The sequence below is a fragment of the Argopecten irradians genome, chromosome 3, assembly GCF_041381155.1.
Source record: "Argopecten irradians isolate NY chromosome 3, Ai_NY, whole genome shotgun sequence".
Lineage (NCBI taxonomy): Eukaryota > Metazoa > Mollusca > Bivalvia > Pectinida > Pectinidae > Argopecten > Argopecten irradians.
Window position 1 is genome coordinate 47433783 of NC_091136.1, and position 24303 is coordinate 47458085.

The following is a 24303-nucleotide window of genomic DNA, read 5'->3' on the forward strand; positions in this document are numbered from 1 at the left end:
TTACAAAAAAAAATATTTTAGACAGAAACATTAATGAAATGAATCATTCTGTCAGTATCTGTCGAATACAAGCAGACATCCCACTGATGAGACCAGCTTTCATTTCAACTCCTATATTACAAGATTCTGCAATTCTACATCTCTTCACCAGCAAGGTTCCAGAAGTGTTGATCATCTTGATCATTAAGTTAAGCTTTCAGACTTTTTTTATTCCTCTTAATTAGACTTTCAGATCTTTTTGCTTCTTTAAGTTCAGCTTTCAGACTTTTTTATCATATGATTATGAGTTATGGCTTCAGACCTTTTTGTTCATATAAAGTTACTATCAGACTTTTTCCCCGAAGTTAAGCTTTCAGACTTTTTTATCCTCTAAGTTAAGCTTTGAGAGTTTATTAATCCTCTAAGTGAAGTTTTTAGACTTTAGCTTTCAGATTTGTTTATCATTTGAGTTATGGTTTCAGACCAGTGCGAGATCCTGCTAGGTTTTGACCACTGTAGTTCATCTGGGTTCCAATTTCTTGATAACTATGGCCCAATGGGATCCAGCTTTTTAACCACAGTTCAAGCTTATTGGCCAATATAATTCCATTGATCCAACACTTACAGGCCTTACAGCCAAGAGCAGTTCTAGTTTTCAGATAAGTTAGTTTTCCTTTCCTAAATTACAGTCATTGTTGGTAAACAAGCCCCAGTTTCATTTTAGGGTCAGTATGACACTTATTGGTAAGGTAGGAATTATCATTACAGTAATAGATAGGCCCTCCGTACAGATATGACCCTCACACAACCAAGCCAGCTGTGGGAGGGGGACGGGAGGAGGCAGTAATGATGATTAGTGAGATGTTAATGAGTGTGTTTAGTCGTCATTAGCTCTCAGATTAACACCAAACACATCCAAGGTCATCTCTAATTTACAAACCAAATCAACAGAATTTATAGCACGCTTTCATCTTTACCTTTGCACCTCTTCCATTTCTTTTTTTGTGGTTTACAATAATTATTACATTACCGAAAGCCTTCCTTGTTTACAGATGTGTTTATTACTTCAATGTGTTAGTAAACCTTCCAAAAACATGATAGTAATAAACTTGCGTAAATCAAGAGAAATGGAAACCCTTGTAACAAGGCACGCCACTGATTCCTGCCAGCTATAAGCTATGTGTGTCGTAACAATAGTATACCATAATATCATGATGATCACAGAGCAGTAATTGCAATACAAGGGAGGTTTTAGGGCAAAGTTTACATTGATGGAGTGTTGATATCAGTACTTATACATCTGTCAATTAAGACCTTTTCTTGTTATTTTTGTGTGTGTACTGTATACAGGTAAATTGGGTAGTTAAGACTAATGGTAATGTATTGTAATGAAGATAGGTGTAGTTTGTTTATCAACCTCAGACGTATCAATTACTACAGAATGTATTCATGTTTAGTTTTTTTCTTGAGTGACGATACACTCAAAGACGATAAGACATTTCCCACTAAAGACTATACATATAGGGGTGTAAAATTTTTAAAAAATACATTGGACTATCGATATATATGTCTCTCAACTCGATGGCAATAAGTCAATAACAAATGCTGATAGTACGCTAAGTTATTGATAGTTTGAATAGTCCGATATTTTCTTTTAACCTAGATTAAAACGAAGTACTCTCAGATTTGATACAGTCACGATTAAATGTCACTTTTTCCATTATTTCAATCATAAACAAACACTGATGTTGTTCTCGATCACAATCTCCAATGTCTTAGAGTTGCTTATATTTAATAGAATTTAATTGAATTCAGAATGCAAAACTATACTACTGCAATTTCAGTCTGCAATAGTTAAACTATATAGTGTTTTCTCTGAGAGCATTAGTATTGCAATAGGTAAATTTGTAGGCGATAGTCACCCCTACTGAAGATATTTTATAGTGCGATCTGACTGAACTGTCATTACCTTGACACTCTCTCAAGCTAGATGACAGACAACATGTCTCTATCATATAATACAAGTTAGAAAGTATCAGCAACAAGGTTTTTTGTTTGCCTTATAAGCAAGTGGAGAATCAACCAGAAACTAATTTATTGTGACTCCTATTCACTGGATGTATGTTTACAGGTTCCTTTTGTAATTCCTAATGTCTGAGGAACACCTTTGGATGAACACATATTTGATGCCTGTTTACTCCCAAGTTATAATTCTATCACTACTTGTACACTGCACAAGAGGAACGTAAAGACATCCTCAACAAACACTTGATAGCACTAAAATATTGCATGTGACAATCTTACATCTATCGGTAATCATAAGCCATCTCTCAGTGCATCATTATCTGGCTTACCGCCACCTAATGGCGTTGTGTATGGCTGTAATCCCAAGGAAAAATATTTTCATGCATATTATCGGAAGTGTTAGCCAGTCAGTGTCAATAACATACTAATTATACCCCACCTCCCCCCCCCCCCCCCCCCCCCCCCAAAAAAAAAAGAAGAAAGAAATATTTATAATGTCATTGAATGGATACCAAGTAAACACAAAGTAATCTTGGCAAGCAAATTCAAAGGAATTGATGTCCTCTATTTGACCATGTTAAAAATATTTAAGGAAGGCCCTTCAATGGTCAACATTATTGACCAAACAGATTTGTAATGATTACTTACATATGATACTTTGAGTAAATCTATAAACCCTGTCTACACTTCTGTTTTTTTTTTTGTTTTTTTTTCAATACAATTACAAACCAATTAAAGACTTTGTGTATGGGTATTACTTGGCAATACAACACTGTCCATATCAATACATGTGAGCCTATGACAGCACCATGATGATAGCTGTATGGAGGCTAAACCATAACCTGGAATATCCTACCAACATACCAAGTGTTCATGCAGACCACAGTCTTACCTGTCTAAACCTCGTGTATTAATTGACTGTATAGGTCATAAGTAGATAGACCAGCATTATCCCTGAGAGTCGCTAAGAGTCGGGGAAATAATCCTGGAAGAGACTTATCATCATTGACAGAGAATAGGGAGGTTTATCAATACACTGTCCCACCACCACATGTGTTAGTGGTGGGGCAAATTCCTTTATCTACCTATACACATCCTTCCCTGCAGAATTAATCTGTAGGAAGATCAAATGATTTACCTGATGAAAAACATTTATCCTCCTCTGTTTATTGAAGAGTACTTATTCCAATGACTTGTTAATGTTCAAGACATGATCTTCAGTAACACGCACAGAAAGCAAGTGCTAATAACAGGCAATACTGGTCTAATGTGTGTTGTATTAGGAACAGGCACAAAAGGCCTGTACCATCTTATGCAGCAGACATTAGATTCGTGTATAGCAGAAAGAGGGATGTATCTTCAGTAGCAGGTATAAAAGGTTTGTATGATTTTCAATAAGTTGAAGGTTGATGTTTTTGGTAAGTTAAGAAACTGATGTCATGTAAACATACTTATTTAAGCAGTAGTTTTATTTTTAGCGTTTTTCGCAACGTCTTTGAAGCACTAATTCATGTTCAGCACTGAATTTTTTATGATGGTATTTCCATATTTCTCACGAATTTTACCACCAAGTTAAAAATAGTGTATTGTCTTTGGCATTTGCTCTAAAATTTGTCTACGCTTAAAATAAGTCTGTTACTAGCATTGACAGAATTAAAAGTCCAGTATTTGATTGACCACATGGACACCAAGTTAAATCATACACATGTAAAATAAACTACACAATTAAAATACTAAAAAGATATTGTTTATTTATAAAATAATTTCAAATAGTTACATTGTACATTCATTCAATCATAAAATGATGCCATGTCAATAAAAGCAAGCTCCCATGATTAATATATTCCAAGGTCAATTAAGTTTTCTTTTTGAACATCTTTTAGCTGGCAATCACAACCAATAATGCTTCATGTCGAATTTCCCTCTGTTCAGTTGGCATTCATGTTGGCTATGAATGCAAACTGAAAGAGCTTATATTTACATTTGATAACAATTTTATTACAAGAGATCTCAGAGGGATCTTGGCACCCACCAAAGAATGATCTATGTCTGACAATGGAAAGAGGGATCTTTTCTCTGCTTTTTGAACTTTTACTACATACAACACATAAATTTGAGACAGATTGCTTCTGTACTATCTGAGAAATAGCAGTAACAAACCTAAATGATCAAAATCCAAGATGGCATCTTGTCGCCCATTTTAGTCACCGATCTGTCCCAAAATACAATATGCACAACTACAGAGCCCTAGGGGAGCCTATACATGAAATTTGAGACAGATTCCTTTAGTGCTTTTTGAGAAATACCGATAACATACTTCAACTATCAAAATCAAAGATGGCAGCCTGTCGGCCATTTTGTTCATCGATCGGCATTATGCAAACCTAAGGCCCTATGGGGATTTGTACATGAAATTTGAGACAGATTGTTTCAGTACTTACTGAGGAACAGCGGTAACAAACTTTAATTATAACAAGAGGCCCAGAGGGCCTGTATCGCTCACCTGGTTTTTTGTTAGTAATTATCACAAGACTCAGACAATTAGAAAAATAAGCAAAATTGACTCCCAAAGTTTAATTTTGAATCACAACCATACAATGATGCTATTGATACCATACAAATATGCTATCCAATACATAGGTTCAGAGACAAAGTAATTTATATGAAAATAGTAGCCTAATTGACCTTTTGACCTCGCATCTATTGCCGTCTAAGGCCCCGGGGGTCAGCCCTATCATTTGTACAATTTCAAATCCCAACCCTATAAGGATGCTACCATTGCACTATAAGTGCTCTTACATTCTTAGTTGCAGAGAAGAAGTCGTTTATATGGAAATAGCTAAATTGACCCCTTTTGACCCCACCCTTCAGGCCCCCGGGGGGGTCAGCCCCATCATTTGCAAAATTTTGAATCCAAACCCTATAAGGATGTAACCATTGCATTATGAGCGTAATCCCATGTTAAGTTGCAGAGAAAAAGTCATTTATATGGAAATTGACCACTTTTGACCCCGCCCCTCAGGCCCCCGGGGGTTCAGCCCTATCATTTGCACAATTTTGAATTCCCACACTATAAGGATACTACCATTGTATAATGGGTGCTATACCGTGCTTAGTTTCAGAGAAGAAGTCGTTTATATGGAAATAGCCAAATTGGCCCCTTTTGACCCCGCCCCTCAGGCCCCCTGGGGGTCAGCCCCATCATTTCCACAATTTTGAATCCCCACCCTATAAAGATGCTACCATTGCATTATGGGTGCTATACCATGCTTAGTTTCAGAGAAGAAGTCGTTTATATGGAAATAGCCAAATTGACCCCATTTGACCCCGCCCCTCAGGCCCCCGGGGGGTCAGCCCCATCATTGGTACAATTTTGAATCCCCACCCTATAAGGATGCTACCATTGCATTATGGGTGCTATCCCATGCTTGGTTTCAGAGAAGAAGTCGTTTATATGGAAATAGCCAAATAGACCCCATTTGACCCCGCCCCTCAGGCCCCCGGGGGGTCAGCCCCATCATTTGTACAATTTTGAATCCCCACCCTATAAGGATGCTACCATTGCATTATGGGTGCTATCCCATGCTTGGTTTCAGAGAAGAAGTCGTTTATATGGAAATAGCCAAATTGACCCCTTTTGGCCCCGCCCCTCAGGCCCCTGGGGGGTCAGCCCCATCATTTGCAAAATTTTGAATCCAAACCCTATAAGGATGTAACCATTGCATTATGAGCGTAATCCCATGTTAAGTTGCAGAGAAAAAGTCATTTATATGGAAATTGACCACTTTTGACCCCGCCCCTCAGGCCCCCGGGGGTTCAGCCCTATCATTTGCACAATTTTGAATTCCCACACTATAAGGATACTACCATTGTATAATGGGTGCTATACCGTGCTTAGTTTCAGAGAAGAAGTCGTTTATATGGAAATAGCCAAATTGGCCCCTTTTGACCCCGCCCCTCAGGCCCCCTGGGGGTCAGCCCCATCATTTCCACAATTTTGAATCCCCACCCTATAAAGATGCTACCATTGCATTATGGGTGCTATACCATGCTTAGTTTCAGAGAAGAAGTCGTTTATATGGAAATAGCCAAATTGGCCCCTTTTGACCCCGCCCCTCAGGCCCCCCGGGGGTCAGCCACATCATTTGTGCAATTTTGAATCCCCATCCTATAAAGATACTACCATTGCATTATGAGTGCTATCTCATGCTTAGTTTCAGAGAAGAAGTCGTTTATATGGAAATAGCAAAATTGACCCCTTTTGACCCCGCCCCTCAGGCCCCCGGGGGGTCAGCCACATCATTTGTACAATTTTTAATCCCTACCCTATAACGATACTACCATTGCATTATGAGTGCTATCTCATGCTTAGTTTCAGAGAAGAAGTCGTTTATATGGAAATAGCCAAATTGACCCCATTTGACCCCGCCCCTCAGGCCCCCGGGGGGTCAGCCCCATCATTGGTACAATTTTGAATCCCCACCCTATAAGGATGCTACCATTGCATTATGGGTGCTATCCCATGCTTGGTTTCAGAGAAGTCGTTTATATGGAAATAGCCAAATGGACCCCATTTGACCCCGCCCCTCAGGCCCCCTGGGGGTCAGCCCCATCATTTGTACAATTTTGAATCCCCACCCTATAAGGATGCTACCATTGCATTATGGGTGCTATCCCATGCTTGGTTTCAGAGAAGAAGTCGTTTATATGGAAATAGCCAAATAGACCCCATTTGACCCCGCCCCTCAGGCCCCCGGGGGGTCAGCCCCATCATTTGTACAATTTTGAATCCCCACCCTATAAGGATGCTACCATTGCATTATGGGTGCTATCCCATGCTTGGTTTCAGAGAAGAAGTCGTTTATATGGAAATAGCCAAATTGACCCCTTTTGGCCCCGCCCCTCAGGCCCCTGGGGGGTCAGCCCCATCATTTGTACAATTTTCAGTTAGTAGCCCATAATTATAAAAATCCAAGATGGCACCTATCGGTCATCTTGTTCACCGATCGATCCCAAAATGCAATATGTACAACTAGGGCCCTAAGAAGCATACAAATGAAATTTGAGAGAGATCCCTTCAGCTTTTTCTCAGAAATAGTGGTACCAAGTATTGTTAATGGACGGAAGGACGGACGGACCACGGACAAAAAGTGATTTGAATAATAAAATACCAAGAAAGTTTGTATCTACCATGAATAAAGAATTCATTATCGTCAAAGATGGAAGTCATTTTCCATGATCGCTGACATGACATTTGTGACATCATAAAGATAATGACATTATAATAACCAGATGTCAGTTCATAGAAAGATGACCAACTGCACTTGGTAAGGTTACGTAGAACTGCTGCAGTGAAAATGTAAATATTTTGAGATAATCAGCATACAAATTCCACATACAGATCAGAGCTTATAATTCTACATCAGTGGTGTGTGTGGTGTGTGGTGTGTGTGGTGTGTCTATGGTGTGACACAGTATTCAGAACATCAATTTATTTACTGATAAATAAAAGTCATGGCTAGAGAACTTCCCTGCTGAATGACAATTCTCCATAGATATATCTGCATGCAACATGTAAATGATCGTAAACTTAACATCGCACCCAGGCGTGTACTTAAATCGCATGAGAAGAAGGTGCTAGAGTGAATTTTAAAAGACTCCTTCATCCATGCATTTATACATGCAAATAAAGTGACATTGCTTCCGTGAAGAATATCTGATCAAATTAGAACTGGCATATACTGCAGCATTGGGAATATAGGCATAAACTTTTACTACACCAGACACTTGGCCAGGCTGGCTTGTGAATGCCAAATCACTAAAAAGGGCATTCCATTGAAGTAGGCATTACCACTGAGGTGGTCCTTCTGTCCGTCTAATCAATGACCACTGCAGCCCTGAGAATCTCTAACACCACTAAAAAGGGGGTAGACAGATTATAAGCATATTTTTGTAGCATGTGGGAATCTTCACCATATCTTACAAATATCCAGTGTCTTTTGATCTTATATCAAAAAATGTTTAAATACCAACTATTATCTGACAATCTCAGCTATCTGTATGATGTCTTACCAACTATTATCTGACAATCTCAGCTATCTGCATGATGTCTTACCAACTATTATCTGACAATCTCAGCTATCTGTATGATGTCTTACCAACTATTATCTGACAATCTCAGCTATCTGTATGATGTCTTACCAACTATTATCCGACAATCTCAGCTATCTGTATGATGATGTCTTACCAACTATTATCTGACAATCTCAGCTATCTGTATGATGTCTTACCAACTATTATCTGACAATCTCAGCTATCTGTATGATGTCTTACCAACTATTATCTGACAATCTCAGCTATCTGTATGATGTCTTACCAACTATTATCTGTATGATGATTATCGACAATCTCAGATATCTGCATGATGTCTTACCAACTATTATCTGACAATCTCAGCTATCTGTATGATGTCTTACCAACTATTATCTGACAATCTCAGCTATCTGTATGATGTCTTATCAACTATTATCTGACAATCTCAGCTATCTGTATGATGTCTTATCAACTATTATCTGACAATCTCAGCTATCTGTATGATGTCTTATTAACTATTATCTGACAATCTCAGCTATCTGTATGATGTCTTATCAACTATTATCTGACAATCTCAGCTATCTGTATGATGTCTTACCAACTATTATCTGACAATCTAAGCTATCTGTATGGTGTCTTATCAACTATTATCTGACAATCTCAGCTATCTGTATGATGTCTTACCAACTATTATCTGACAATCTCAGCTATCTGTATGATGTCTTACCAACTATTATCTGACAATCTCAGCTATCTGTATGATGTCTTACCAACTATTATCTGACAATCTCAGCTATCTGTATGATGTCTTACCAACTATTATCTGACAATCTCAGCTATCTGTATGATGTCTTACCAACTATTATCTGACAATCTCAGCTATCTGTATGATGTCTTATCAACTATTATCTGACAATCTCAGCTATCTGTATGATGTCTTACCAACTATTATCTGACAATCTAAGCTATCTGTATGGTGTCTTATCAACTATTATCTGACAATCTCAGCTATCTGTATGATGTCTTATCAACTATTATCTGACAATCTCAGCTATCTGTATGATGTCTTACCAACTATTATCTGACAATCTCAGCTATTTGTATGATGTCTTATCAACTATTATCTGACAATCTCAGCTATCTGTATGGTGTCTTATCAACTATTATCTGACAATCTCAGCTATCTGTATGATGTCTTATCAACTATTATCTGACAATCTCAGCTATCTGTATGATGTCTTACCAACTATTATCTGACAATCTCAGCTATCTGTATGATGTCTTACCAACTATTATCTGACAATCTCAGCTATCTGTATGATGTCTTACCAACTATTATCTGACAATCTCAGCTATCTGTATGATGTCTTACCAACTATTATCTGACAATCTCAGCTATCTGTATGATGTCTTACCAACTATTATCTGACAATCTCAGCTATCTGTATGATGTCTTACCAACTATTATCTGACAATCTCAGCTATCTGTATGATGTCTTACCAACTATTATCTGACAATCTCAGCTATCTGTATGGTGTCTTACCAACTATTATCTGACAATCTCAGCTATCTGTATGATGTCTTACCAACTATTATCCGACAATCTCAGCTATCTGCATGATGTCTTACCAACTATTATCTGACAATCTCAGCTATCTGTATGATGTCTTACCAACTATTATCTGACAATCTCAGCTATCTGTATGATGTCTTACCAACTATTATCTGACAATCTCAGCTATCTGTATGATGTCTTACCAACTATTATCTGACAATCTCAGCTATCTGTATGATGTCTTACCAACTATTATCTGACAATCTCAGCTATCTGTATGATGTCTTATCAACTATTATCTGACAATCTCAGCTATCTGTATGATGTCTTACCAACTATTATCTGACAATCTCAGCTATCTGTATGATGTCTTATTAACTATTATCTGACAATCTCAGCTATCTGTATGATGTCTTATCAACTATTATCTGACAATCTCAGCTATCTGTATGATGTCTTACCAACTATTATCTGACAATCTCAGCTATTTGTATGATGTCTTACCAACTATTATCTGACAATCTCAGCTATCTGTATGGTGTCTTATCAACTATTATCTGACAATCTTACCTATCTATTTATAAAATCTTTTCCATTATCAACAATTAACTCGTCGGCAGACAAATGACTTAATTCTTCAGCTCTTTTAATTTGCAACTCCTTTAAACAAAATCACACCAAATTCTCATTTCATATTCTCATACTGCCAACAGTTGATGTTTCATTAAGTTCTAAAGAATTGGCAATATATGTAATCAAATTCCCTCTTGGATATATAAGCAATATTTTTTATGATTATAAACCATATCAAATATTGCTTACGAGAAATAGGAAATTTTGAGTGATTTTTTTTTTGTTCCACAAATAAATCCAATTGTCACCGATAAACTGTTCATTTCTACATGGAAACTGATCAGACACTTGGGAAATAATCTGAAGTAATTAAAGAGAGATGGATTTTTATATCACGGTTTCCTTGACCTTCCATTTTGAAGAAACATTTATCCTTCTATTGGCCTGTTAGGGGACATAACTGTTAGAGCACTCCTCCACTGGTCAATTTTCTCCCTTGGTATGACCTGCTATTTTGACCAAACAACCCTAGCACAGGAGGTCATCTATCAAACAAAACATTGATATCAAGTCAAAATAATTAATCTTGGAGGCCAAATCAATGATTGTGAGTAGTATGCACTTTAACCAGCCTGCGGAAATGTGGGTGCGTGTTGGGATTTGTATGTACACAGCATGTTTTACTGTAGAAAATCAATCTGGCCTGTGATTGGAAAACAAAACACATCCTTGATAGGTACTTGGGTGAAGCTGTAGATCTCACACAAAGCCATACAGCTGGTTAGGCATACAAGTGTATCGAATACACAGCAGGAGCCACGGAAACGCATCCAAATATGGCATCTATTGGAGGGAGCTTTAATCGCACTATCTCCTTATAGTCTCAAGTTCTCTATAGAAAACATTAATGGTTAAACTGTTTGGTTTTTTTATTTAAGCAAAATAAATAGAAATCTAAAATGCGAAAAAAAAATCCAATCAAGTAATGTTTTAGATAATATCTTACTTTTTTCCTTTTGATTTCAGATTCTCAGGATTGAAGAAACAAACAGAGGCTCAACAAACAAATCGAGTAAGACTTATAATGTAAGCAATACTATTATATGAACAAGCTCTTTGTGGTTTATATTTTACTACTAAAAATAACATCATAGATTCTCAGAAATCATGTCACTCCATCTTCAAATGGAGTTCCAGTTGAATTTTCGCAGTAAAATAGAAAACCTTGGTTATTTTATTGTTCCTGATGTCAGATGTAGTTATAAAAGAAGTCTTCAAGAAAATAGATTCTTAAGTAATCATTCTCATTGAATGGATCTCTAGGAATACAACCATTAAAGACACAGCTATGTGTGTGTAATTGATGATGATCAATGGTGAAAGTTCCATAATAAAAACATATCTATAAATAACATATTGTTATAAATAATTAGTCTAACTCTATCAAGTTTTGCTTTAATCAATCAAGGAAGCAGAAACTGTCTGAGTTATGTGTTAATTGAATCATTACAAAAGAATAGATATGAAAATAGACATTTAAGCTGTCAACCATAACAAAAATAAGCATCAAAGTTGGTGTCACACTAGTTTACTATCAAAGTTAATGCTGAAGCTTTCATTCCATTTGTAAATAAAATTACTGCAACACAACTGGATTTGATTCCAACATAAAATTCTTAATGATACACCTCAGAAAGTGGATTCTAACATCTCTATGAAACTGCTTAGGAATCCAATTTTTACATTAAAATCCAAATCCTACATACTAATTAACAAAAGAAGAATTTGGTTCCCACATCTTAATGACAATTGACAAAGCCTAGAATCTAATTCCCATATCTTAATGACAAAGCCTATATTTGGTTCCAAAATCTTAATGACAAAGCCTCTATCTGGTTCCCAAATCTTAATGACAAAGCCTATATTTGGTTCCAAAATCTTAATGACAAAGCCTCTATCTGGTTCCCAAATCTTAATGACAAAGCATATATCTGGTTTCTATATCTTACTGTGACAAAGCCTAAATCTGGTACCCACATCTATAATGGCAAAGCCTAGAATCTAATTCCCATATCTTAATGACAAAGCCTATATTTAGTTCCCATATCTTAATGACAAAGCCTATATCTGGTTCCAAAAACTTAATGACAAAGGATTATCTGGTTCCAAAATCTTACTGTGACAAAGCCTAGAATCCGGTACCCACATCTATAATGGCAAAGCCTAGAATCCGGTTCCCATAACTTGATGACAATGCCTAAGTTTGGTTCACATATCCAAATGACAAAGCCTAGAATCTGGTTCCTATATCTTGATGAAAAAGTCTCTATTCCTTCATCTTAAAGAGCTGGAATTTAATTTCAGATGTAGATGATATTTTATCAATGTTCACTTCAAAAGTTTGAGGCCAAAAATGTTACGTTTAGAGAGAGATATACAAATGATTTTAACAAAGTGATAACATTGTTTGTATTCCTTTGAGGACTGCTCAGTAGCTGATACACCAACAATCTGTTTATAATGCTGCTCTTCTGGGTGATTCAACAATGCATCATTCACATGATTGGTTTTTTTTCTATGTAACTTCTGAAGGTATATTTAAAACTTTTTAAAAATATCACTATTGGCAACATGTATCATCATTAGTAAATCTGGATAGGAGAGAATTGGTGGTTTAATGGAGGGTTGAGGGATAGTTAAAGCACAGTGGATCAGGGAAGGGAGTGTCAATACATACAGATCACCTGATATACAACAGCCTGATCAGTAACCCTCTGTACAATGTCTCCTCGAATTGTGGCATGTTTACCACGTATAGTTCACTAGCTGTCTTGTAAGGATGCCTAGGGAAATTCTGGCAAGTTTACCACAGTTCATTTGGCAACTGTTTTCTCTGGTGCTATATCATCCCAAACTTTTGTTTACAGGAAACAAATACTTACTTCCATCTACCATATAACACACTGCTTTTATATCAATACCAATTAAATAAGGAAGAAAAGTTAGGGCTCAATGTATTTCATTTAAGTATTTTTGGTATTGCGATATTCCATGGAGCCTATCTTTTCAAAACTTATTTCTTCAGACGTAAAGGACAATAGAAAGGTTGTCATATAGAATCTATTGTTATGTCCGCAGGAGACAGTGTGTCAATATTGTTTATGCCACCATACCAAACTAGTGTTATATACAGTCAAACTCAGTTTCATTGAAATCCTCAGGGAAAAGGAAAATACTTCAAATTAACCGAGTTTCATAATAACCGAGGTACGACCTCTGGCCAACATCATTATCCATATATACATGTACTGTATATACATTAAATCCAGTCTAACACAACATCAACAATGACATAGCATAGTTAATTGATCTTTCATTGCATCATTTTTTACAATTAGTTTAAAGTTCTAATATTTTCAATAATAGATATATTCAAATTTTCTCGGAAACTCTAACCCTTTCACGTCTCTCCACAACTTAGTTTACATATAATGCAATCATCGCTATTGTGGGTCATCGAAAATAAGTAGAAATATATTTAACGCAGGCAAAATTCTGCAAATATTGTCTGTGTTTTATATAAATATGCAGGTGAAGAGCAAAGACCTTTTTGTCATCTACCATTAAAGTCATTCCATAGAGATTCCATCTGCCTTAATGCGGGTAAGTATTGATTGTGACGTCATATATTTGGGAGCACTATATCATACGTACTCTTTCTCTCTCAAAATAATGGCGTCACAATAGATGCCAACGAAGATGCTCATTAAAGATGAGATCAATCTGTCCAAGAGAGGGACTAGTCTAAATAATATGACAAGTAAAGTTGCTGGTATACCAATTAACTTGTCTGAAGTACAAGTATAAACAACAGCTTTACAGTAACAGAAATGGCTGTCTAGTCTCATCAAAGTCGTCTTCTCTTACCACACCATGCCCTTTTCACCCTTCTGACAGGAAAGGTCAGCAAATCATAGCTGTCATGACAATCATACCATAAAGCTGACTTTAACATTGAGGACTTCCATCCATTCCTCAGTGGACAACTATAGTTCCATGTCAGAAATGGCCAGATTATAGGCAGTAGTGGTCATGGTAGGATGTATGATTCCCCAGAGTGTCCAGATACTGGACCTCAGAGAATAGATTATACCTACCAATATACCCTATATAAACACAGATCACCCTTGCAATGATGTACCTAAGGCAGTACGGTATGTCAGAGACAGGTGTAGGCCTACATCTATCATTGATATCACATAAATCATTTCTGTAAATACATCATTTCAAACCTATCAATCCTCAATATCTCTTCTCTACACAGCTCACACACATCAAAGCATTACAAACTCTGTCTATATCACATGACTATTTATTCTTATTATTTTTTCTATGATAATTACAGGCAGCTGTTCTAATTTCAAAGTCGTGTTGTGATTTGACCTTTGCTGCCTTATTGTCTACAATCAGTAACTTACAGCTCCTACTAGATACTTTGTGATAGGTGCCCCAATAACAAGGTCATTTCAAGGTCACTTCCTTTTGATCCCATAGCATTAAAGCTAGGTCAATTTTTTATATGGTATGCTTTGACTAGACAGGATGCCATTAGTACCATCATATTTGGTCAGTATAGACAGGTTTTCACATTATACAGGTTTTGAATACTGTAATTACAAAGGAAAATGCCATATACTTAAGCTAGAATAGACCGAGATGCCAATAAGACAAGGGCAGATTACACTTTATAAGCTATTTGTCCATTTGACACAATTCAATTGACTTCAACAATACTGGGAGAGAAAAAAAATGTGAAGAGATTTACTGAAATAAGATGGATATAGGCACTTTTAATTCACAAATTTGAAGCTTTGAAGCATGTCCTGTCCAGCCCTGTGTTTCAGCAGTTTTGAGTACCCTAAATGGTACATCCCCTAAATTTGATTTGATTAATAAATATCTAGACATGAAAAAAACTGTTTGAATTCATTTAAGGAAAGTTCAATTTTTTTTAGCTTATTAAGTCACATATCTGTCAAAAATATCCCATTCATCAATTGCTTTCCTTGTTTTAAAATATATGGTGTTTGTAGGGTTATCGCACGGCGTCGTTTCCCAGATTTTTTCACAATTTCATTATTTTCATGTTTAATTGAGAAATAAGCAACAGGAACGAATATGACATGTGAAAATTGTCACAGTTACTGTTAAGCACCTTAATTTTTGTTCAGGGCAGTTATTGTTAGTTTAGATTGTAAACTGAAAATTTGGGTAGCATCACGTTAGATAAGTTCAAATATTATAATTGATTTACAGATACAGAACTTCAATATCAACCTGTTAAATAAATTGGTTTAACTCCGAAAAAATGTTCATAGTTTAGAAATGATATTTGTTCATTGAATTGGAAAGTCAGTGCCTTGTATTCCAACGACAGACAAATGATTTATTAAAAGTGGTGACAACTCATAAAAATCAAAATAATTACTGGATAAATATAGATTACAAGATATTACCATTATGATGACACAGACTTCCTCCTCCTAACTTAGAATAACTGGGGGTTAATTGTTATCTACAAACCCATCTGATGACAGAGGAAAGATGTAACTATTATTGTACAAACTGATTTAAATTACATGAGGGATCACACCTTAGTAAAGATGTTTATGGTATGTAGAGATCTCCTACTGTGGGGAAACACACCTCTTATAAAACTGTACAAACTGTTGTATTGATATATAATTACTCCAGACTTAAAGCCAAAGCCATACATTATTCTTCAGATTCCCCTTTCATCAAAGAACACTGGTGACTTCCTGCAGGCATTTCCAACAAACATCATATAGATTTCTTTTTTTCTACGTATGAATTAAGAGATAATGTAATTGAATGATTAAACAGAGGTTAATCTTAAAACATTTTCAAGTAGTATATATATACATAGATCTGAAGTATTATGTAAGGTACTACCTGAATATCCACATGAACCTTCGAAGACCTAAGAAATCTATCAAAAACTACCCATTCAAAGTTATATTTCACACCACAATGAACTGATTTTACATTATACATCTTACATATTAGCCAATAGAAAATAACTGTAGTCTAAAGATTCTCCTAGAGTATTGTATTCTTGACCAATCGCCAGAAAGTATGTAGTCATGCCTCGTGCTTGCACACGTGTTTCCATTCAATGTTAGAGCAAACATTGTGACATTCACAATAAAAAAAATGTCAAAAGTCATGTGATGTTTGATTGACAGCAGGTGATCCGTCAATTGATGTTTAATCGTTTAATGCTGGACAATTTAAGAACATGAATCATACTTGATAACAAGAGCTGTTTGAGAACAGCAAACATCACCTCTGGAATTTTGTTGATTTAATTCAGGTTCCTTGTATTATAAAATTTAGCAATGTCATTACATAACTTAACTTTTCAGCCCATTGGGCCTCTTGGAATTTTCAAAATTCAGCATTTTCCCCCGTTTAAATGATTGTCCACACCGGTACCCATCACATTAATTATAATCCAAAATGATTGTAGAAATCAATGTCAGTTGTGACAGATAGCAGTATTACGATACCTGCACCAAAACCTTATCCTGGCTAATTCGGCCCATCCAGCATTTCCCTCCTTTAAATTCTGGTTCATAACCATCACAACACTTAATATCCTATAAACTAATGAAGAAATCCATGTCAGTTATGACAGATAACAGTATTTCAACACTTGCATGAAACCTCATTCTGCACATAAAACCAATGAAAAATATCATTTTGTTTGCTACAGAGAGATTTTTGAGTTTGCATCTAAGGTATGGGCAAGATTGCTTGTACCGTGACTTACGACTGTTAAAACATATGACAGACATTTAAAAATGAAAAAAATCCAAGATGGCGACCTACTAGATCGATATTGTCAAGGGCGTTGTCTGCAAATGAGACCCCACAACATTTTTTAACTTTATTTCTTCTCTAGGTGGGGAGTCTTATTTGTGGTAAAATACGGTAACAAAAGAGTTCCTTTTAATGACAATTCCTAGGTTACAAAAAGCCCTTGTAACAGAAACATTTGGTTTTAATGACGATTCCTAAGTTACAAGTGATTGTAACAATTAGACTGAGATTCATTCAGGTTTTCAGACAGAACACATAGTGACTGACATGATATGCCCATCCCAGACGAGGCTCTATCTTAGACAAGAGAGCTTTGCCCAAAAGCAAAACATCGCTTTATTGCTTAATTTTGTGCTGACAACAGTGTTTAATTTATCAAGCCCACACAGCCATTTCAGCTGCAAAAGACATTGATGAAATAATATGCCCTTGATTTATACCATCAGAAGGCAAGCGTTACTATGTTGTAAGCAATATCTGGTGAGTTATCTGTGAAGTGATTTGGTTAAACAAGCTCTGTCTGTATCTCAATGGAACCTCTAAAGCCTGCCTCAGCCTCTGTAATAAGCTAGGCACTACCACACAGCAGTAGGAAGGACTTGGATCAGTGTCACCTATGGTAATCTATAACTGGGATTACTGTCTGATCAAGAGTAGGAGGGCAAGGACAGAAGGAACACAGATAGATTTCCTGGTAATAGCTTAACGTTGGAAATGTATGGTAGAGTCACACTGTCTCTTGTGAATGAGAACTATTGAAGTATGTTGTAGTCAAACAACCTTAAAAGATACTCACTTTCTTTACATTCAAAAAGCAACAGACTTTAATGCTTTTGGCCTAACAACAACCTTTAGAATGTCAACAATATCACCACACAGAAACCCATTTGTAACTCTGTTTGAATCAACAGAAGAACCAATCTTGGTGATAACATCAAAAGCAAAATGACCAACTAATAACACCAAGTCACCATTCGTATGGTTCCCTACTATTGTACCAAGGGCCACGCAGGATGTCCAACACATATCCACAAGCCCTCCACCTCTGGGTCAAGAGTTCAAATCCTATCTGGGGTAGTTGCCAGGTACTGACACCTGTTTGGTGGTTTTTTTCTCTGGTTACTCCAGTTTTCCTCAAACATCTAACCCTGACACATCCTTAGATGACAAAGGCTGTGAACGTTTAACCAAACCAGACCATTGTGTCTGTATAAGCCTGCATCTTTAATCTATCCCTTCTTTGTAACAACTGTTCAGCTGTTATTATTTTGCTCCTTATTGTGTGATGGAAATCTATATCTAGGACTTAATAAGCAACTCAACAAGTATGAAGCACAGCAAGATTAGCACAGTCAAGGTTATATATCTTTGATTGTTATGTACTAGGGAGATGGCCAGATTGGGGCGATGGTGAGAGTTATGACTATATGACTATCATCATATCATATAGGATCTTTGTATCATACTGGGGAGCTGGTCACATAAGGCCAATTCTAAATCATTTCCTGAGAAAAGCACAATTTCCTAATTTGTAGTGAAATTGTTGGAAACAGTGCCTCAGTCCAGGTATCAATGGTTTACATGATGGAGCACAGCAGCCTGATAGGCAATTAAGGACAGCCTCATAACCAATCAGCAATGACCAGCATTGAAGATGAAAATAATGTACAAGGCAATTTATTCAAAGATCTTTCATTTGGACACAAATACTTTCAAATTATGATGGGTTTTCTCAGTAGGATAGCAAACTGATTGACAAATGCCTGGAAAAACTTTTGTCTTATCTAAAAGGCTAAAATATAGATGGGGTGGGGGAACAAACCACTACAATTTGTAGTAATTATCATGTCTACAATAAACTCTTCACTGAACATACTGAATGGTCGCTTTCTGAGAACACAAGCGTGGCATTTCCCCCCAAGAAATTAATGTAGACTTGCTGGTTGACACAGTCGAATTCAGAAATCAGCTATATACCAGCCAGACTGGAGTGTGTTTTCTCAATTATTACCTCAAATCTAGTGATGTTATTAGTAGTGATTCCAGCGGCCAAGTAGGTGGACTGTGATTCTGGGGATAATTGGGTTAAGCACAACTCACTCATAATTATCAACACTAGGCCCATTACTGGTCACCATTACTGACCCAACTGGACATCCACTGGACGTCAGGCCAATGGACAAGTGTTTCAACCACCAGTTTATGGCCACAGTAAAGTGGCACAATTGTTGTCATGTGTGTGGCCAATTAATTCTAGGAAATGGTCACCAGCACCAATAAGATTCCAACTGTGACTGTTTCTCTTATGTAAATGGTTAGCCATGTTCTCCATAACCACATGACCAAATGAGTGGCTGTGAGCTCCATAAGCCTGTGATAAATCTATTAAGTGAAATAGGCAGATTCAATGCTGACAATGTTTAGCTCTGTGTGTATGAGTACTTCAGGCCCTTCGTAGGATTACCCACTTGGTTCGACTTAGCATTATAGCCTTTTCTGGGGTTACATACTTGGTCCGACTTCACATTGTAGCCTTTTCTGGGGTTACGTACTTGGTCCATATGTTCGGTATGGCTGTTCTATATCCTAGTGATCTCCCTTTGTTCTGCTGGATAACTAGAACAGATATAAAATCTCTAGCTCCACTGATGTTGTACATTTCTAAGTCATTATATTTTGTTATCCAAAGCAGCAGCTCTGAGTTTATTTATATCTGTCGTTACAGATTGTAATTCTTTGTGTAACTATCCTAGCAGTAAAACTGTCTAGCAGATAAAACAACATTAATGTCATAGTATTACAGCAAAGAACAGCCAAATATAGCAAACTTCCAAGTCCAATGTTGATAATTTTGAATGTTCATAGACAAATTAAATATCTATCTGGACATTGTGGCTAGAAAGCTTATCCACCGCACTGCTGTAAAAGAAAGATAAGTACGTCCAACCTTGTACCAGACGGTACCAGACCGCCCCAGTAACCTTTTGAGACTTGTAAGCTAATCTAAAGATTCTTCTAAAAACAAACAACTTGAAGAAATCAATAAATTATGAATGAATTAGATTAGTTAAATCTAAGAAACATGCTGCTCCTTCAATGATGTTGCAATAAGCCTTGTAGGGAAATGATCCATGTATAGTAAATCCTGCCATAGCAACCATTTGTGTACATTGACCATCTCCGTAATAAGACCACCTTCCTGGACTCCCAAATGGCTAAGTCCAATATAATACCATTTCACCATGTGTATGACCACTTGATGACAGTCTTTCTTCTTTGTGCTATGAGTGGCTGTTATACCCAGCTCTGACTGTCCATCTTTGAATATCAATGTCATGTTAGCCTGCTGGTAGTTATCGTCTAACCATTTCATTTGTAAACTTCAAACAAAGTATGAATGAAAATTGTATTTTTACACAAATTACACAGATTTACCAGTATTTTATCGACATTCCCTAGAGCCACATTTCTCTTGTTACATTAAGATCTGATGGAAAAAATGTCAAGGAAAGTATTTCTAACCCATAGCAAACATTTTATAGATTATCCTACTTTAAATACTTGAGCTAAGTGAAAATATGAAAATGAAAAACTGAATACCTTGCTTTTAATACCTGAGCAAAAATGATCGAAATATTTTTTTTCACATGATGTTACTGTAATGGTACATCTGTACTCTACTTGCGATAAACAGAATTGTTTGGGAGTCTATTTTCATCTTTATGGCCCAAACACCAATAGCTTAATCCATAATATACCCAGGAAAACTTCACAGGAATTATAAGCTCGTTTTCTATAGCTGTTTGTTTTCAACAAAGTTCTACTGTTTTGTGTGTGTTTATGGGACTTATGATAACTGTAATAGTTTCCGGGTTCTAACCTTTCATCCTATAACTCTAGATTACCATTAATAACTTTAAACAGAATCACATCACGTAAAACTGACACCAGATGATGCTGGAGCTGGAAAAGGAAACTTATCATGGCCACCATCAACTAGAAATACACTGTGAAATTGAACAGGGTCTCGCATGTCACGGTAAATGTATTATTCTAATGCCACTCCTTTCAGTAGAAGATGGATAGCAATGATAGATGTTTGGTTATGGCGGGTATCAAAGCTATCAGTTTATATTAGATCTTTATGAATTTGTGGTTTATAAAGTAGCAGCTATATGCTAAAGTGGTTACAGTTTATACAAAATTGACCCTAATTATCTTGAGTCATGATGTAAACATTAACATTAGGAGGTTAGGTATGCCATTAGTTTTCCAACCATTAAGATACATTAGATTTGTTTTTTTTCCGACTCTGTATATCTCATGATTGACTGGCCGTCACACACTCATTAACCAGGAAATTTACCCACAGCTAGGAGGAACAAAGTCAAAAATCATATCAAAATGCTACAAAAATGACAAATACACATCCATCATCCAAATAGTATAACAAAAATAAAGCATAGTGTTATTGTCTTTCAACTTCAGGTGCCAGTATGTCAATACAGTAAATTAACACTGTTAACATAACTATCGATACCTGTCGTTAATTAGTTTAACCTCACACAACAGAAAATTTGAAAGACATTTTTGTAGGTTTGGTTTCATGTATGAATTCTTTAAGCCACATGATTCTTTAGTATTTATATGTGAGCCTTGAATTCTCCACGTGTTCCCAAGAATATAATGTACAGAGGAAAGCTCCATATAAATCAGTATGCAATAACAGACCACCTAACTCTACACATGTTTTTCCCCTCACAATCTTCCCCATGGTAATTATATTATTGATAACTTCTACACAGAAACTCCCGTTATCAATGCCTTCCCCAGCACCATTAATGATCCCCACTGTTTTCTTTATCAGTTTGTACAATTTTTTTATGAATTTACATGTTTCTCTCCGCCAGGAGCACCTGTATCTGTCAGAGGACAATGACTCCATGATGGATTGATGCGTATAACGACTATTTAAAAAAACAAAAAATCTTCATTAGAAAAGGTAAAAATTGCTAATGGAATTGCTCCTACTTCATTAAATCTTAATATTATTTAACCCCCTGTTGGTAAGCTAATGACAACAGGAATTTATCTCTGTCCAATTTCATATTTCTTACCAGACAACCTCATCTTAGGAAACAGTTCATATAAGTGATCTTCATGAAAATAATAATAAAAAAAAATAGAACATCTTAGAAAAAAAATTGATAATACATATATATTGTATTGCATATATTTCATTTGAAGGAAAGATGAAAGATACTGCATGTATACTTTGTAATTGAAAAGAATTTTAAATGAAGTTCAAAAACCATATGATTGGTAAAACTTCCATTCAATGTAATGTATTAGATGTTATTTATCATAAAATGAACATAATGATCCTTTTGTTTTCTTTTCTTTGATTTCATTTTATTAGTTTAACATTTGAAAGAAAGCGTAACTGAGGAATTCCAATGATAATACAGATCTATTGCAAGTATCTAAACAGTCTAAGGTCACGTTTGGAATTTACAAACTTCTATAGGCAAGTCAAGTTTTTGTCTGAGAATGCTACTGTTAATTAGATTTCTGGGAAGAAATCGGGAAAAAAATTCTTAATCTTCTGGTTTTCTATACACAAACTATTGATTATTTTTACGACACAAAACGGCGGAGACAGTAACTTTTACTGATAAGTATTGTTTTATGAATGAAGTGTATACTACAGGACGTAGTTGATCTGCCCATTTTGTTTGGAAAAACAAACCACAGAAGAAAGTTACTAGCAGTTTAGTGTCAACAATAAAGTCTTATCAAAAAGAACAACTATTGATTTGATCAGGGTTAAACATAAAATCACCAGCTATGTCCTGATGTGGAAGTAACAGTATAAGTTTAAATGTAAATTAGATGGAATATGTTCCTCCTGAGGGAGTGTGTATAGCCAGCTGTCAGCCCAGCCTCCGGATCAGCTTCACTAATGCCTCCCCTAACGGCTGTAACAGATGTCCCACGACACCTTACTTACATCTGATATCATATGAATTCAACACCCTCTAATCTTGTTGTAAAATACATTACGATCCAGGACACATAAAAATACAAAATGGTCACCAAACGACTGGTTTGGCTGGCTGTAGTGTATGAACTGCACCATTGTCAGTGTCGATACTGGTACCACTGCTGCAGTGTTACAGGCTAAATAGTAGCCTTCTAGTCACTGCTGAGGGACGGTATCAGCACAGCTCTCATCAAACAAAACTCAGCATCAAATCGTCACATTGTGCTCTACTAGCCAATACCGTGAAACCTGAAAACATCATGTGGGTTGACTATACACATCTACCAGCTGTGACACTTAGTTTAATGCCTGTAAATCCATTTATTAGGGACTAGTAGACTGGTGGGTGCTAGTGTAATTAATGATCGTGATAAAACCTGAGGAGTGTTAAAGTGTTGGTCAGTTACACTACAGTACTGACAGCTAGTAACATGGATCTACTATGGATTTTACCACAGGTATGCCTCACTCAAAAGTAAGTCAACTAATTTACACTCACTTCAAAACAAGTCAACTAACTTCAATTCTATCAAACTTAGGTCAACTAATTTCAACTCACTTTAAAGTAAGTAAACTAATTTCATTTGATACTTTTACAATGAGAAACATGTTTTCATTTAAATTGTTAACTTCTGAAAATATTTCACATATTTTTTTTTTATCTTTTCATTGATTAGTCTTTTTCTTTTTGATAATGTTGGAAACATCAAAACTATTAACCTTATTGAAATGTAATTGATATCTTTAGCAAAATGTCAGCTGTAACTTTCAAAAATAATTTTGAAAATTTATTTATATATAACAGTAAGAAGATTTCATGTTAGCAATGTATGTCAACCCACTGATTTATTGACAGCATTTGTGAATGATGCCCAACTTTCAGAAAAGTTTGTATATTCCAGAAGTTATCAGCTTTAATTATAAGCTTTTCTTGATGAAGTTTTTACATTGAAAAGATCTTTTCTTTCAAAAAGTTTATATAAAAAATGAACCCAGTGTTTTCCCATTTGTATCATAAAATTACAATATTTATCAGAAAGATGTATAAGAAAAATCTAAAGACCAAATACATCATTCCAATAACATTACATCTGAAGAAGTGTCATTAGTGTATGGATTTCTGACATTCAA

At 36.0% G+C, this 24303-nt stretch overlaps 2 protein-coding genes across 12 annotated transcripts in view; one reads left to right on the forward strand and one right to left on the reverse strand.

Moving 5' to 3' along the window:
- The window catches only part of LOC138318841 (cleavage and polyadenylation specificity factor subunit 2-like), a 199422-nt gene that overhangs the window by 150500 nt on the left and 24619 nt on the right, over positions 1-24303 (reverse strand). The gene's annotated exons all lie outside the window — the stretch shown is intronic.
- LOC138318844 (neuropeptide Y receptor type 2-like) overlaps positions 1-24303 on the forward strand; it is an 82889-nt gene that overhangs the window by 48695 nt on the left and 9891 nt on the right. For 2 of the 11 annotated variants that reach the window (XM_069261594.1, XM_069261592.1), the window contains exon 2: positions 11253-11298. The gene's annotated coding sequence lies outside the window, so the exon portion shown is untranslated. Of the gene's footprint in view, positions 1-3142; positions 3383-11252; positions 11313-21149; positions 21169-22039; positions 22132-23195; positions 23648-24303 lie in introns of those variants that run through there. The other 9 variants (XM_069261590.1, XM_069261587.1, XM_069261589.1 and 6 more) reach the window with 8 other exon arrangements.